The sequence below is a fragment of the Podarcis gaigeae genome (assembly GCF_964106915.1).
Source record: "Podarcis gaigeae genome assembly, chromosome: 10".
Classification (NCBI taxonomy): Eukaryota; Metazoa; Chordata; class Lepidosauria; order Squamata; family Lacertidae; genus Podarcis; species Podarcis gaigeae.
Genome location: NC_139686.1, coordinates 57,863,363 through 57,880,197, shown reverse-complemented (window position 1 = coordinate 57,880,197; position 16,835 = coordinate 57,863,363).

Below are 16,835 nucleotides of genomic sequence, written 5' to 3'. Positions count from 1 at the left end.
CTCCTAAAAGGGGTTATATAATGGGTGTCACTGGCCATACACCAAAAGGCTGTCAGTGAACTACCCTGCATGCGGGGATAAGGGGTTAGTTGCCCGCTACACATACGTCTTGCAGTGCACCCCCATATCCCATTCCTCCTGATGTGCCCCAGTTCCCACGGCTGGGGGGCTGGGAGGGATACACGCCCAAGGCCTAAGCCAAGGTCTTCCTACATTCAGAAGTTTAATAAAGTTGTGGCCTAATTTTAATTCCATAACACGTTGTCAGAGTCTTTATTCCTTCCTTATGCTTCCTGGGGCTGTCGCCTTCTGGTCATGCAATATAACTCTGCTATGTTCCTGATAAGGGCTCCTTTGTCTGTCACATATTCAGGAAAACCTACCTGCCCTCCCAGGAGCCTATGCCCACTGCTAAGCAGATCTAAGCTCCTAATCAACTGCCTTCCCACCTCTGGCCAGGTGACTGAAGAGGGTGATCTTCATTCCATTATAATGTCTCCCCTAAACCCTAGAAATTAAAAAAATGGCAAGATTTTGATTAATTGTGATATGGGAGAAAGTACAAGTTCTGCCGGGATGCGGGTGGCGCTGTGGATTATACCACAGAGCCTAGGACTTGCCGATCAGATGGTCGGTGGTTCGAATCCCCACGACGGGGTGAGCTCCCATTGCTCTGTCCCTGCTCCTGCCCACCTAGCAGTTCGAAAGCACATCAAAGTGTAAGTAGATAAATAGGTACCACTGTGGCAGGAAGGTAAATGGCGTTTCTGTGCACTGCTCTGGTTCACCAGAAGCGGCTTAGTCATGCTGGCCACATGACCAGGAAGCTGTACGCTGGCTCCCTCAGCCAATAAAGTGAGATGAGCGCCGCAACCCCAGAGTCGGTCACGACTGGACCTAATGGTCAGGGGTCTCTTTACCTTACAAGTTCTGCCAGACAGGGAATCCCTGATCCGGCTTATGCAATCCAGACTGGCTGGCCTAGTGAGGAGCAAATCTTTTGGCTTGACAGGTCATCTGAGAGGAACCCTTTGGCCTGGGGAGATGGATGTTGCCAAGGTGGTGGGCTATGTGTTTGCGGTGGCAGGTAAAGAGTTTTTGAGCAAGGTGTTCTGGGAAGGAGGAAGAAGAAAGACTGGGATCCATCTTGGGCTGGTTGGCTGAAGGCAGGCTGGGAGAGATGCCTTGGACGGCATGGCCGCACTGCTGTAGGGGACAAGCCCCTCTTGAAATGACCGTGCTGTAAGATCTGGGCTCATTTCACACAGACTGAAGGTGTTAATAGGTGGATAAACCATATTTCTTAAAGCTACGACAATCTCCACGGGATTTAGTAGTCCTTCCTTCCTACCTTATCACCTTAAATTGAGTGAGACCTGCTTATTGTTACACTCAGCTTAGATTTTATCTTAACTGTAACTTCTCTAGCAACATGGTTGAAGTTTTCCTTTTATTTTGACAGATTGCTGAACACCTTCCTTTGTTCTCTTTCTTGCTAACCACCAGGAGCCTTGGCATGCTTTACTAGCCAACTTCATGCTTTTGAGCCGTCCAATTTTTCACATTGCATTGTTTGATGTGCCGTATTCATACCTCTTCATTTGGTCTCTTCCCTTTATCGGCCTCTCTTACACTGCAGTCTGTCCTTGAATGAGTTCAAACACGGGAAACGCAACTCAGCTGTAGTTCTGGCCTTGGTACTCTTGCATGACTTTGTAAGAGGCAAAAAGCCATTGATGATTTTGCAGTGTTGTAGAAACACAATGGCTGTGGGTCAGCCTTTACATAGCACCTGCCCTATTCCATTTTGAAACAACTCAGGGAGATGGAGTAAGTTGGATGATAAAAAAAATTCTGCTCATGTCTATTTGTCTTTGTAATTTACATGTCCACAGTCAAAGCTGAAGCATATACAGGAGCTCATTATAGTTCCAGTATGATTAACACACTGCCAAAGCATAATAGTGACCTGAAATTCAGCAGAAATGATTAAAAGGCATTAAATTGCACACAGTGTTCTTTTTTCTTCTAAAAAGGGGCATTTTGCAAAGAATATTTTTAAGCCAGGAAAGCACAGCACCTCTTAGAGACTCACTTTCTTTCAGAACATCCAAGACGATAAATGAGTATTTCTATAATTTCAATGTGAGATCTTACACCCACCTAACATGTTGGAGTTCTGCCTCTTACATAAAATATTGTCTGTTTTAAAAATGAATCTATGAAGATATTAACATAAGGCGAATAAAGACATTGGCCCCTGTAGATTAATCCTGCCTATTCTGATTAGTGATATTGTCTCTCAGTCTTCATTCTAAGCTTAATATCTAAAACACTGAAAATATGATTTCTATTATTATAACAGGGCAGAAGTTGCTGGTGTTTATGCTGCTCTGTCTTTGAGCCAAACAGAGGTAAACACAAGTAGGTCAGGGTCAAAGTTTAGGTGCACATCAAACTGGTGCCGTACTTACATTTACCGGAAAGGACAGCTTCAAGGAGGACTCAGAACACAATGACTGCTGGGAAGATGAGAAAGAAATGGGGACATGAAAACCTTGAACTTGCTCCATTCAACTCCAGGAATGAAGCCAGCTCTTTTAATTCAGGAATGGGGTCTAGAGGAGAAATATGTTAAGTGAGCATAAGCCTGATGAGAGGGCTCCTGAATTTCCTGTTTCAGGAAGAAAGGATTCAACAGGATGTCTCAGTTAAAGTCAGGGAATCTTGGGGCTCTGGCAGTCGCCTGAGCTAAGGGAGGGGTGTGAGAGATGATGAAGTAAGATGGAACATTATGAATACTGAAACGAACATGGTGGAAACCACTCAGTGTGTCTGTTGCAACAAGATACAGTGTAAATTAATAAGGCTGCTCTAGATGTGTTTTATCCTGGTGTTTGAATCCCATCAAAGTTGAGACATTTGCACCTAAAGTCTGCACCTAAAGGAAGAAAGAACTTCACAGTCATTTTGCCATCACATAGATGACTCAATCCCATGTTGCCACCACTCATACAACCACCTGGTGGGACAACGAGAAGGAAAGATGATCTCAAAGAAATATCTGAAACCCAGACTACCTACTCCTTCAGACCATGCACAACTCCATCTAGAACAGGCCAACAGTTCAATTCCTGGACTTGGGAACAATCCGTGGAGACTTTTTCATTAGGTCAAGTACTGCACCAGAAACCTCATTCTGCCCTCAGCCAGTCTCCACCTGCCTGCTTTCCTACTTGCAACCAATCTACTGATTTTTTTTTTAAAAAAAATTCCCCAATGTAGCATTGCTCTAGCACAGTGTTTCCCAAAGTGGGTGATACTGGGGGGTGCTGGAATGATCCAGGGGGCGGCAGTAGCCTCAGGTGCAATTGGAAGGCATTGAATTTTGAAAAGCTGTTCATAGCTGTTTCATCTGTTGTGTAATGATGCTTACCACCAGGTCAGGCACTGTTGCGGGATGGCGACAATGCCTCCCCTGGATCTGGCAGTTGTGCTGGAAGCTAGGAGTTTTGCCGGGCTTGGGTGAACCCTTTTCGGCTTCACCCAGGCCCAGGAAGTGGATCACAACTTGACTGCCCTTTTGGCCAATGACAGGAGGCCTGTGGCACCAGCTCCACCACCGGGGCAGATTGGACTGAGTCTGCCCCATGCGTTTTAATTAATAATTTTATAATTCCCAGCTTCAATGTGTCTTATTTACAACATCGTTCTTTACTATGTTGTAGGATGTAGGTAGAACTATAGATACATAAAAGAAGGCAAATTTGTCAGTGCATCTTTCTGTTTGTTCCCTGAAAGAAGGTAGATTTTCAGGGGGCACTGAGGTTTCTTTTCTGAAAAGGGACCAATGGGCCAAATAAGTTTGGGAACCTCTGTTCCAGGGCATTATGGGGAACTTAAATGGTCATCAGGCCTAGTCAACTTTGCAGGCAGGGGGCTTAAAGGTGGCCTGAGGCAGTTTTAAGCAAAGGGCCCTGTTAGCTGTCTAAGGAGACCAGGTGCTGGTGTAGCTCTGGACTAATGATTATATTATTATTATTATTATTAATAATAATAATAATAATAATAATAATAATAAAGCATAATCTGTTCATTTATTTGTTCAGTTAGGAAAGTTGCAGCCTACTAAAATGGTGCCATTTCAGATACGAGGTACGGGATTGCATTTATGAAGCTGCTTCCTGAGGAAGCAAACAGAATGGCTTTTTTCAGAACAGAGAAAATGGCTTTTTTTAAAAAAAAGACAGAGAATTACAAATGCTCATAAATGTATAAGAACAAAGAGGTTGAAGGACAGCAGAATAGAATGGCCATGATGTCAAGAACAGCCCCAATTATTTCAGACACTAACTACTCCAGGGTTATCCTGTTGCTAGGTATTCATACCACGAACAAAATAAGGGGTCACTTTCAGATTCAGTCAACCTCGTGTCTCAGATACAAGCATGTTATCTCAGCGGAGCCCTCCAAATGTTCTCCTTTTTGCTTTCTTTCATGAATTCCCACAGCACAACTCTTACGCATATGATAATCCAGAATGTCCTTTATTCCTCGAGGGAAACGGCCCCTCCTGTAGCCTTTGTTTAGACCAGCAAATCAGTATGTCAAGTCCACAGTCTGAGGCTCAATCCACATGTCCAAAGTCCATACCAAAGCCCAGTCCCACAGAGCTCCTGTAGCATCCAAGCAGAGGTCCATCAACATGGGGAGTTGGGCAGACATAACATCTCAGCCCTGGTTCCCTTTTGTACTTTCCATGCTGATTGCAGCATATGCACTTGATGAGGCAGGTGACCCTCAGCTGTTCCAAGGCTACTCCAGCTGAGGACTCAGGGTTCTCCCAGAGCTAGTGAGCCCCACCTGGCCAGCTAGGGAGCTGGGCTGTGGGCCCTTGCCTGCCTCAGCCTCCTGGAGCACCCTGCCCCCTATGCCTCAGAGCCTGCCATGTTTGTGGAGACAGGGGTCGCTCTGGTTCTGGTGATGTGTCTTGCTGGTCTTGTTCCTGTGCACGGACCCCCTCCCCCAGTCAACCTGCGAGTACTTCCTTCTCCATCCCCTGCTTGCCCCACTGTGTCTCAATCCCAGTTGCACCCCTCACCTTTTCCTCCTCTTCATCCTCCCCATTGTCCTGCCAGTTCATGACATCAGAGTAGACACTCCTGAGGCAGGCAGACTTGGTATAAAACAGTGTCCTCTAACACTAGGCCCCTCCCCACCCCTATGGACTTTCAGAAGCCAAGCTGGAGATTTTTTAGAATCAATCTAACAGTTCTTAAAGACAGGGGCAGATGAAGACCTCCTCTGTTCATTCCTCCCCTGCCCCAACCTAATGTTACAGTGCCATTTACCATCAAATGTCCTGTGGGAAGGATTCCAAGAGAGAGGGGGACACACACAGGCAAATACCACCTCAGATGGAGTCCTTCACCCACCCAGTGCAATGCCATGTAATGCCACCAACTAACCTGTCATAAGGAATAAGTGAGGGAGACCATATAACACCGGTCCTGAAAGACTTACATTGGCTCTCAGTACGTTTCCAAGCACAATTCAAAGTGTTGGTGCTGACTTTTAAAGCCCTAAACGGCCTCGGCCCAGTATACCTGAAGGAACATCTGCACCCCCACCGTTCTGTCTGGACACTGAGGTCCAGCTCCGAGGGCCTTCTGGTGGTTCCCTCATTGCAAGAAGTGAAGCTACAGGGAGCCAGGAAGAGGTCCTTCTCAGTAGTGGCACCCACCCTGTGGAATGCCCTCCCATCAGATGTCAAAGAAATAAACAACTATCTGACTTTTAGAAGACATCTGAAGGCAACCCTGTTTAGGGAAGTTTTTAATGTGTGACATTTTAATGTATTTTAAATCTTTGTTGGAAGCTGCCCATGGTGGCTGGGGAAACCCAAGCTGGAGTATTATTATTTTTACTTTGTTTATTTATTGCAGGAGGATTGAGAGAATGCAGTTTAATATCTCTGACTCAAGGAAATAAGTTTTCTAGTGCTCCTAACTTGAAATTATCAATGCTTCCTTGTGGATTCTGCAGAGAAATGAGTGTTTTACTCAGACTTTGTGAATGTATCATTTGTGCTGCTTTGTTAAATGACACCTATCAACTTGCATTTGGGGTTTGTGCTTCCATTATCTTGTTCAGCAATGAAATTATTTATGACCCATACTGGTACTTTTCCGAATTGCGCTTTTCAAAATGGTAACAGTTACAACGTGAGTTACGGACATGTGAGCATTTAAGTGTTTGAGTTAAATGTACATGTGTAATTTCAGGAGGTAATCAAATCGGCGAATGCCAAGGTGTTAATAATGTGATTTTTCTGCAATGTAGCCATTATTTGTCTTCTTTAAAATTTAAAGCCTATATAATTGCAATTTGCATGCCCTCAATGACACTTTCATTTGTCTGGTAGCAACAGTTCAAGTTTTACATTAAGCCTTTTGTTTCAGGGTATTAGCAATTTAACCCAGTTAAACGAAGTGCGGTGTAAAATTCCCAAAGGCATTTTGTGCAAAAGCTTTCACAAATCCGGTGGTATTCCTTTAGATAAGCAACAGAGCTTTTACAGTCAATGCAAACTCCATACTTCAGGGCTGGATTTAAAGCCTTCCCAAGTTATCAGCATCTTCTTTTCTTTGGGAAAAAAATTATTTTCTATGCAAAAGAATCTCTTGGCCCATGAGGGTTTCAGGGGAATTTGAGGTGAACTTTGTCAAAATGCTGACAATGTAGAGCTGTTCCCTTAGTAATCCTCCTAGTAATCTGAGCTGTTAAATTTGCCACTGGTTTCTTTTAAATAACTCTCCAAGCACTAGCTAGGGTAAGACTCCATTTACCTGCTCTTAGTTTTTCATCGCTAAGTAGCTTATATCCTGTAGCCGTTGTGTTATCGCTAGACTGCAGAGTCACAAAAAACACTTCTCCCATCATCCACCCCACGACTTCCTTCTAATTTAACGTTCTTGTATAGAATAGAGATTGACAACAAGTTTGTCAAGTCAGACAACTTTTGCCTGGTCTGTATATAGTCTCCAAGGCAAGTATTGTACACACTCTGATACTCTGAAATCTCTTTTTTTTTTAAATATTTTTATTGATTTTACAGAATACAGAATTATAGAAGAAAAACAGATATAAGAAAAAAGAATATAAAGGTTTCAAATTTCCATAGACCTTTTGTCAAAACTACTGGACTTCCCCACATCCTCCAGACCCTGCATTATTTAAAATACAAACTTCAGCAATTTGTCATCTTGTTTCATAACTTATTGTATCTTTCAGTTTATCATGTTATCAAATTCAAAATGTTATACTCCAATTCTTATATATTTTAGTCAAAACACAATAAAATTATTTCCTGATTCCACCTCAAACTTCTTATACCTTGGGAGAAAAGGGGCGAGCCGGTGGCTGCCCCGACCTTATGTGGCCTCTAGGAGGCCCGCCCCTGCCGCCAGCCGGTTGGCTGGCACGCGGGGGTGTGACTGGGGAATCCCTGAATCGCGCGAGGCTGACCTCAGCCTCGCCGGAACGTGGGGGGTGACTGGGGAAACCCTGTAATCCCGCGAGGCTGACCTCAGCCCCGCGGGAGTGTGGGAGGGGTCGTGAGCCCGCAACTCCACCCCCTCCTGAGGATCGGTAGTGGCATTTTCATTTCACCTTATTGCTATTGCTGGGGTTAAAATTTCCTATAAAGCGCATTTTCTTAACATTCATACAACTTATAATGTTTTTGTAGATAGCCCTTAAATTTTTTCCAGTCCTCTTCCATTGCTTCTTCTCCCAAGTCTCGGATTCTGCCAGTCATTTCAGCCAGTTCCATGTAGTCCATCAACTGCGTCTGCCATTCCTCCAGAGTGGGTAAATCTTGTGTCTTCCAATACTTTGCGATGAGAATTCTTGCTGCTGTAGTAGCATACATAAAAAAGGTTCTATCCTTCTTTAACACATTCTGGTCTACCATGCCCAGAAGAAAGGCCTCCGGTTTCTTTGGTAAGGTATATCTAAATACCTTTTTTAGCTCATTGTAAATCAACTCCCAGAAGGCCTTCACTTTCGGACATGTCCACCAGAGGTGAAAGAATGTCCCTTCCGCCTCCTTACACTTCCAACATTTATTATCAGACAGATGATATATCTTAGCAAGCTTGACTGGGGTCATGTACCACCGGTATATCATTTTCATAATATTTTCCTTCAAGGCACTACATGCCGTGAATTTCATTCCGGTGTTCCATAACTTTTCCCAGTCTTCAAACATAATGTTGTGCCCAATGTCCTGTGCCCACTTTATCATGGCGGATTTGACTGTCTCATCCTGTGTGTTCCATTTAAGCAGCAAGTTATACATTCTCGAAAGCAATTTATTTTTTGGTTCTAACAATTCTATCTCTAATTTCAATTTTTCCACCTGGAATCCCACCTTTTTGTCCACTTTAAAAACTTCCTGAATTTGGGCATAATGCAACCAATCTCGCACCTTGTATTTTAGTTTTTCCAAGCTCTGCAACCTCCAATTGTCTCCAATTTTTTCAATTATCTCCCAATATTTTGGCCAATAGGCCTCCATGTTAAGTCTCTTACGTGCCTTGGCCTCCACCGGTGAAAGCCACCTCGGGGTCTTACTCTCCAATAAGTCTTTGTATTTCATCCAGACCATAAAAATTGCTCTTCTGACAATATGGTTTTTAAACCGTTTGTGAACTTTAACCTTGTCATACCACAAATATGCATGCCACCCAAACGCGTTATCAAACCCTTCCAGATCTAGGACATCAGTGTTCTCCAGCAAAAACCAATCTTTCATCCAGCAGAAGGCTGCAGATTCATAATATAACCTCAAGTCTGGCAGGGCAAATCCCCCTCTTTCTTTCGCATCAGTTAATATTTTAAACTTTATTCGGGGCTTTTTGCCCTGCCAAACAAACTTAGAAATATCCTTCTGCCACTTTCCAAAACATTCCACCTTGTCCACGATCTGTAGGGCCTGAAACAAAAATAACATTTTCGGCAATACATTCATCTTTATAGCTGCTATTCGGCCTAACAAGGAAAGTTTCAATCTTGACCAAATTTCCATATCTCTTTTAATTTCGGACCAACATTTCTCGTAATTATCTTTAAATAAATTCAAATTTTTGGAGGTCAGATATACCCCTAGGTATTTCACTTTTTTAACCACATTTAATTCTGTCTCTTTCTGGAACTCATCTATTTCTGTGGGTGTCAAATTTTTTGCTAAAACCTTAGTCTTTTGCTTGTTCAGCTTAAATCCCGCCACTCGACCAAAATCAGAAATTATTTCTAAAACTCTTTTAGAACTAGAGACTGGCTCCTGTAATGTTAATACCAAGTCATCTGCAAATGCTTTCAGTTTATATTGTTTCACTCCGACCTCGATTCCCTGTACCAACCGGTCCTTTCTAATCATGTTCAATAGCACCTCCAGGACTGAGATGAACAATAGAGGTGATAGGGGGCGCCCCTGTCGTGTCCCTTTTTCTATTTTAAATTCCTCTGTCACCACATTGTTTACTATCAATTTAGCTTTTTGTTCTGAATAAATTGCTTCTATTCCATTTTCAAACCCCTGTCCCACTCCCATCCCTTCCAAATTTTTCTTCATAAACATCCAAGAAATGTTGTCAAAGGCTTTCTCCGCATCAATAAAGATTAACACCGCTCTAGTGTTGAGATTTGTTTGTAAAAGTTCCAAAATGTCAATGATGTTTCTTGTGTTGTCAAACAAATGCCTACCAGGGAGAAAGCCTGCCTGGTCCTTATGGATCACTTCATTAAGGACTTTTTAAAATCTACTTGCCAAAATGTCCGCAAAGATTTTGTAATCCACATTTAGGAGTGAGATGGGACGGTAGTTCTTAAGTTGGGTCTTTTCAGTTTCTAGTTTAGGTATCAATGTGATGAAGGCTTCTTTCCACGTTTCCAGTGCCTTCCTCCCCTCCATTATCTGATTACAGACCTCCATCAAGGGTTGTATCAAATAGTCCTTCAAAGCCTTGTAATATTTGGAGGTAAGTCCATCAGGGCCTGGAGATTTGCCTAGTTGGAGATTCTGTATGGCACTTTCGATTTCCTGCTGTGAAATTTTACTATTCAGGATTGTTCTCATTTCCTGGGGTATTTTTTGTAATCCATTGGTTTTAACGAATTGATCCACCTCAAACTCTTTCTGCGGCCCTTGTGCATAAAGTTCTTTGAAGTATCTCTGGAAGCACTTTCTAATTTCCTCGGGTTTCTGAACAATTCTCCCTTCAATCTCTAGATTTGTAACTGTATTTAATTTTTGTCTTTTTTTCAACTGCCATGCTAGCAGTTTCCCACACTTATTGGCTGATTCAAAAGATCTTTGTTTCATTTGTTTAATTTTCCATTCCACTTCTTGATTTATCAGTTTCGAATATTGTGCTTGGAAAAATTTCACTTCTCTCAGCACCTCCTTCGACTTAGGCCTAGATCTTAATTTTTTCTCTCCTTCTCTTATTTTCTCCAATACCTTCTCCTTCCTTTCATTTCAGAGTCTTTTCTTTATCGTATTTTGTTGTATTAGGAACCCTCTCATAACTGCTTTACTTGCGTCCCAGATTGTTCTTTTTTCTACCGTAGTGTTTAAATTTATCTCAAAATAGTCCTTTAAAGTTTTTTGGGCCTTCTTAACAATCTCCTGATCTCTTAATAAAGTGTCATTCATTTTCCATCTGAAGGATCCGGTTGTGTTTAATCTCAATTCCACTTTCAAGGCATTATGGTCGGAGCAGGTTCTTGGGCAGATTTCCACTTTTCTAGTCTTGGGTGCCAGTCCTTTAGATATCCATATTTGGTCGATTCGTGTCCATGACAGATGAGCTTCAGAAAAGAAAGTTCCTTCTTTTCCTAGGGGGTTCTTAACCCTCCATATGTCAATCAAGTCCATATTGTCAGTCATTTCAAAAAAGGTTTTAGGTAGTCTGCCATCTTTCGTTATGTTTACACTTTGCGACTTATCCATATGTACAGACACAACTCCATTCATATCTCCCAACATAATGATGTTGTTGTAGTCTAGATAGTCCAGTAAAGTCTCATGCAACTTCTTAAAAAATTCCGATTTTCCATCGTTTGGTGCGTAGATTCCTAATATCAAAAATTTTTCTCCCTGTGTTTGAATTTCAATCGCCAGAATTCTGCCTTGTTCATCTTTAAATAAAAATTTTGGTGACAGGCTCTCCTTTGCATATATCACCACTCCTCTTTTCTTAACTTTATCCGAGGAAATAAATTCCTGGCCTAACCTTTTATTAATTAACACTTTCCTATGGAGCCTTGTCACATGGGTTTATTGTAGGCAAATAATGTCCAATTGTTCTTTTTTCAAAATATGAAACACTTTTCTTCTTTTTTCCGGAGAGTTTTCGCCATTTATATTCCAACTAAGTAGTTGCAGAGACATCCTGGATCAATTCGTAAGTCTTACAATGGGGTATCTTGATTTTCCTCCGATCCCGGTGGTGGTAGTACTGGTCCGGCTCCAGGTGTAGGTTCCGGTGGGGGCGGTGGCCAAGAAGCTGCTGCTCCTTTTTGGAGGTCTTCCCCGTGGTCGTGTAGGAACTTCTGCTGATCCTCTGATGTTTTGATTCTTACTTTCCTTCCTTTATATGTAAATGATAATCCTTGTGGAAACTCCCACCTGTAAGGGATTGCGTTGTATCTCAACAATTTTGTCAATTCTAAATATGAGGCTCTAAGATCCAAAAGCGGTTTGGGTATATCTCTGTAAATTTCAGCCTTTTTACCTTGTATCTCCAAAGATTTTTTAAAATGTAAGCCTAGTATCTTGTCTCTTTCTTCCTTTGATCTCAAAATGACCAAACAGTCTCTGGCCTTGTCTTTCTTTACCGATCTACCCAGTCTGAAAGCCGTCACGATTTTAAAGTCTTTGTCTTCTTCTATTCCCCAGAATTTGGAAAATAAAAGTGTCAAAAATCCCTCCAAATTACCTTCCTCCAATTATGGGATGGCCCTCAGCCTGAGGTTATTTTCCTTACTTTTCAGTTCCACCATTGACAGGTAGGCTTGCTGTTCCCCTACCCGTCTTTGCAGAGGCCTAACTTCTCCCTTAATCTCATCAACCTTTTTGTTCGCTTGCTCTGCTTTTTGATAGGCTTCCTCAGCTAGTTTATGATTTTCAGCTGTTGCTCCTTGCAAATTCTCAATTGCTTGAGTGTGCTGAGAAACCTTTTCAGTCAATTTACTAATAGAGGATGTTGCTTGGTCAATTTTTGTTGATTGATTGTCTACTTTTTGGTTCAAAATTGCTAATTGCTCCAAAATTTGTTTCAGAGCTGCTTCAGACCCTCCTGCTGCCATATCTTCTGCAGCAGGCTGTTCGACTTCCACCTCCTGTGCTGTCAGCACAGTTGGAACAGATGATCTACCTTGATGGGTTAAGGTTGTTTGAGTTAGTTGGGCAGATTTCTTTTCTTTTTCTTTAGCTTTAGCTGCTCTTGTTTTCCCTGTGCCGCTCATTCCCCAGCAGCCTCTGTTCAAGGTCAAATTGTCTTTTATTCCATGAGAAAGACAAATCCAGAGTGTAAACAATTAACCTCAGAAAGTCCAAACAAAATGTAGTTCCCAGGCCTCTATGTCTCCACAATCCACTAGGGGGGGTGACTCACAGTTTCAAGGAAGGGAAGAGTTTTTCCGCCATTAAAGTTCCTATATTCCCTGTGTTGAATCCTTATAGTTCCGAGACAAAAGGAAAGTTCCCAAAGCTTTCTATTTCTTAAAGAAAAGCCACAAGGTAGCAAGGAAGGTGGCAGCAACAATGTTTAAGTGTTGAGACCTCAATACATGTAACAGTTTAAACTCTTGCAACAGTAATCCGCAGTTTGACAGCTCTCTTAAGCGCTGGCAGCCCGACGGCTTGGTTGTCCCTTTTAAATCCAAAAACAAAAGTAAAGCAAGAAAAAAGTTCCAAGAACAAATCCCACAGTTTTGAAAGTAGCTTCTCCTTTATCCTTTAAATAAGTCTATAAATGCACAATAGTTCCACTTTTACGATCCCCTTTAATCTCCTCCGCATTCCTCAGAGTCTTTGCTTTGATCTGTTTAGCAAGATCGGGAGGCGGACTTCCTGTTACTCGCCTCCCGTTTTCGGCCAAATTTCCAATTTTTAAATTTTAGATTCAGATTTTGGTACCCCTTACTCACGGGTATGTTACTGCCAATCCGATGTTTTCAAGAAGAAAGGTCGGCGCTCATCGGCAGCAGCTGCGCGGCTTTGCATCCACGGAAAGAGCGATGAACTCACAGTGCCGCTCCCCCTTTCACGTTTCGGAGCCCCTTATGGGGTCCCTTCTGTGCTTCTGGGGGGGCTTTGGGCACCCGCCGAGTCCCACGGCCACAGGCTCGCTCTGCCTGCGGTTTTTCTTGATGGGTCTCCGCTTTGCCGCAGCGGACGACCCTTTTCTGTGGAGCCCCTCTTCACAGCGCAAAGAGGACCGCCATTGCCGTTTTGCGTCGCCTCCGAAATCTCTATCCACATTTGATGTCCAGCTGCAACTATGAATCATAATGCAATGGTGCCATGTTGTTTACATAGATAGGTAAAAAAGGTAAAGGACTCCTGGACGGTTAAGTCCAGTCAAAGGTGACTATGGGGTTGCGGCGCTCATCTTGCTTTCAGGTTGAGAGAGCCGGTGTTGTCCACAGACAGCTTTCTGAGTCATGTGGCCAGCATGATTAAATCACTTCTGGTGCAATGGAACACTACGGTGGAAACCAGAGTGCATGGAAACACTGTTTACTTTCCCGCCACTGCAGTACCTATTTATCTACTTGCACTGATGTGTTTTCAAACTGCTCGGTTGGCAGGAGCTGGAACAGAGCAACGGGAGCTAAACCCGTCACAGGGATTCAAACCGCTGACCTTCTAATAGGCTCAGTGATTTAGACCACAGCGCCACCCGTATCCTTTGCATAGATATGGGTGGCCCCATACCTAGAACCAGATTGTTACCTGACCCACGGTCCTTGAAATTTGTTCCTGAAACACAACAAGCAAGAAATAATGTTAATGTTAATAATAACTATGGATTCCACAAAGTATGCTAACAATTAATATTTCAATCATTTTAATCGTTTAATATATATTTCATATTTCACTTTTGATGAAACATGTTTAGGCATTTTATCTTGTCAAATAAGCATTATGCAATTGAGCTTTCAAATACATTTTTCTTTAAAGCAAATGTAAAACAGCCTCCCCAGGAGTCATGTTTCATGTGCATTGCTCCTTAGAACCAGTTCTTTCAGATGTGCCCTAGACAGTTTACATTCTTGAGGGATGCTCAGTTAGGCTGTGGGAATGGTGGAGAAGTAAAACTAAAACATAGTTTAATTAGAGATACTGTAGACTAGTGCCTAGGTCAAAAAAGTGTTTGTGTATCTGTGTCTGTATCTGGAGAGAGAGAGAGATAGGAGCACAGCAATGCCTTCTGATTGTTAGGTTACCCAGGAGCAATGTGCACCAGCACACTTTGTACATTTTTTTCTGCCTTGTGACAAATTTCATTAGCATGCTCCGAATTATTCTGTCAGCCTTTTAGGTAGACATTTAATTAGACTTGTCTTTAAAAACTTTAAGTGACAGCAAGACAGCTGCAGACCTACCTTGAAAATGACATTATTCATTTCTGCAAGCTGAACTGCTGCAGCTGTCTGATAAGTTTTTTTCTCCCTTTTTTCTTTTACAGAAATAAAGTGTAAGAACCAGACAAGGGAGCAGCTTTAGGCCAAAGCCTGTATTCAGAGTTATTTCTGAAAGCCAAGCAAATGAACAAAAGGGGAATTCATACATGGGAACGGGAGGACCAAAAAATGGTCAGACACTTGAGATCGCCTCTTTGTCTCTTTTTGAGACCTCGGATCCGTCATTCAGGCATTGTTTTATTGACTAGGGTTCTCTTGAAAGGTACAGTATTTTTTAACCATGGGCTTTTTCTCATCGGGTTGCATCCAGACTTCCCATAAGCTGTAGTCTGCTCACAGGGTGCTCACATGAAGGATGGGGGCAAGTCATTCCACCCCCATTTCTCTTTTCCCTTGCAATTCACCTGTGTGCCCTGAAAATCTACTACAGAGAGCTGGGTGACTCTCTGAATCTCAGTCCCTACCACCAAGGAGTCCTTTTGTTCATGAAAGGAACACTCTGGATCCGAACCATAATATTTTGTCCCCACCCACTACAATGGGAAGGGATAAAAATGAACTTTAACATTTCTCTTTGAGAGCAAAAATGTGTGGAAAGCAGACACACTGTTGTAACGTCACCAACAAGAGCTGGTTTAATCAGCCAGTAGTCTAAAGAATTATGCATTTGACCTATTATGCTACATTACTACCTTCAGATTATTAACTATACAGTTACAGACGTTTCAGGTTACAGACGCTTCAGGTTACAGACTCTGCTAACCCAAAAAGAGTACCTTGGGTTAAGAACTTTGCTTCAGGATGAGAACAGAAATCACGCGGTGGCGGCGGGAGGCCCCATTAGCTAAAGTGGTACCTCAGGTTAAGAACAGTTTCAGGTTAAGAACGGACCTCCGGAACGAATTAAGTTCTTAAACCGAGGTACCACTGTAATCAGTTGACGCAGTTAACTGCATGGAACACACTCTGTTCAAGGACAAAGGAACAGAAATAGGTTCCTTAAGCACTTTTAGTCCCATTATTTCAACAGGAAAGTGAAGCACCTAGTTAATTCAGGGGAATCAAAAGGAGTTTATTTTTGACAAAAGCATGCCATATACTTCTGGGGTGGTGGGGGAGGAATGTCCCCAATGGCAAAGTGTTAACCATTTTATTTTGGATTTTGTGCATTTGAACAACTGAGAGGTGGAAAAGTGGAATGTCTAGGGATGGAGGAATCAGTCTCATACCAGTTTGTGTCACTTTCAGATTCATTTGTTTTATGGTCCATTGCAGCCTCTTCCCAACCCCACCACCACCCATACCATCATCATCATCATCATCATTATTATTATTATTATTATTATTATTATTATTATCATCCCCAACCACTCTGGGCAGCTTCCAACAAAGATTAAAAATGCATTAAAATATCAGTCATTAAAAACTTCCCTAAAAAGGGCTGCCTTCAGATGTCTTCTAAATGTCAGATAGTGAGAGGTTTAGTGCTGTGGCCCTACCTTATTCATGTACCCCTATGATGTTTTAGTTCATAATTCTGTATTGTGTTTTATTTCTGTGTTTTATTTCTGACTATCGGTCGAATTGATAGTTGTTTATCCCTTTGATATCTGATGGGAGGGCATTCCACAGGGCGGGTGCCACTACTGAGAAGGCCCTCTGCCTGGTTCCCTGTAACTTGGCTCGCAGTGATGGAACTGCCAGAAGGCCCTCGGATCTGGACCTCAGTGTTGAATGATGGGGTTGGAGATGCTCCTTCAGGTATACCAGTCTGAGGCCATTTAGGGCTTTAAAGCTTTGAATTGTGCTCCTAATAGAAGGAGTGACATCATTCCATACCAAAGAAGTGTCCAATAGGGAAGGGATCAGCTTTCATAGAATCTTAGAGTTGGAAGGGTCCCAAGGGTAATCTAGCCCAACTCCTTGCAATGCAGGAATCTCAGCAAATGAACACCTTCTGGCACCATTGTTGCTCTTGCATACGACGATGGGAGTAGACACACCAGTCTGAGCACTGAACTTGATCTCCCAGTGCATCCGCACCAGCCTAACCTGGCTGGCACCCTGTCCTACCATCACACCATCCCGGTACACAGCAGCAGTGCTGTTACCGAGAG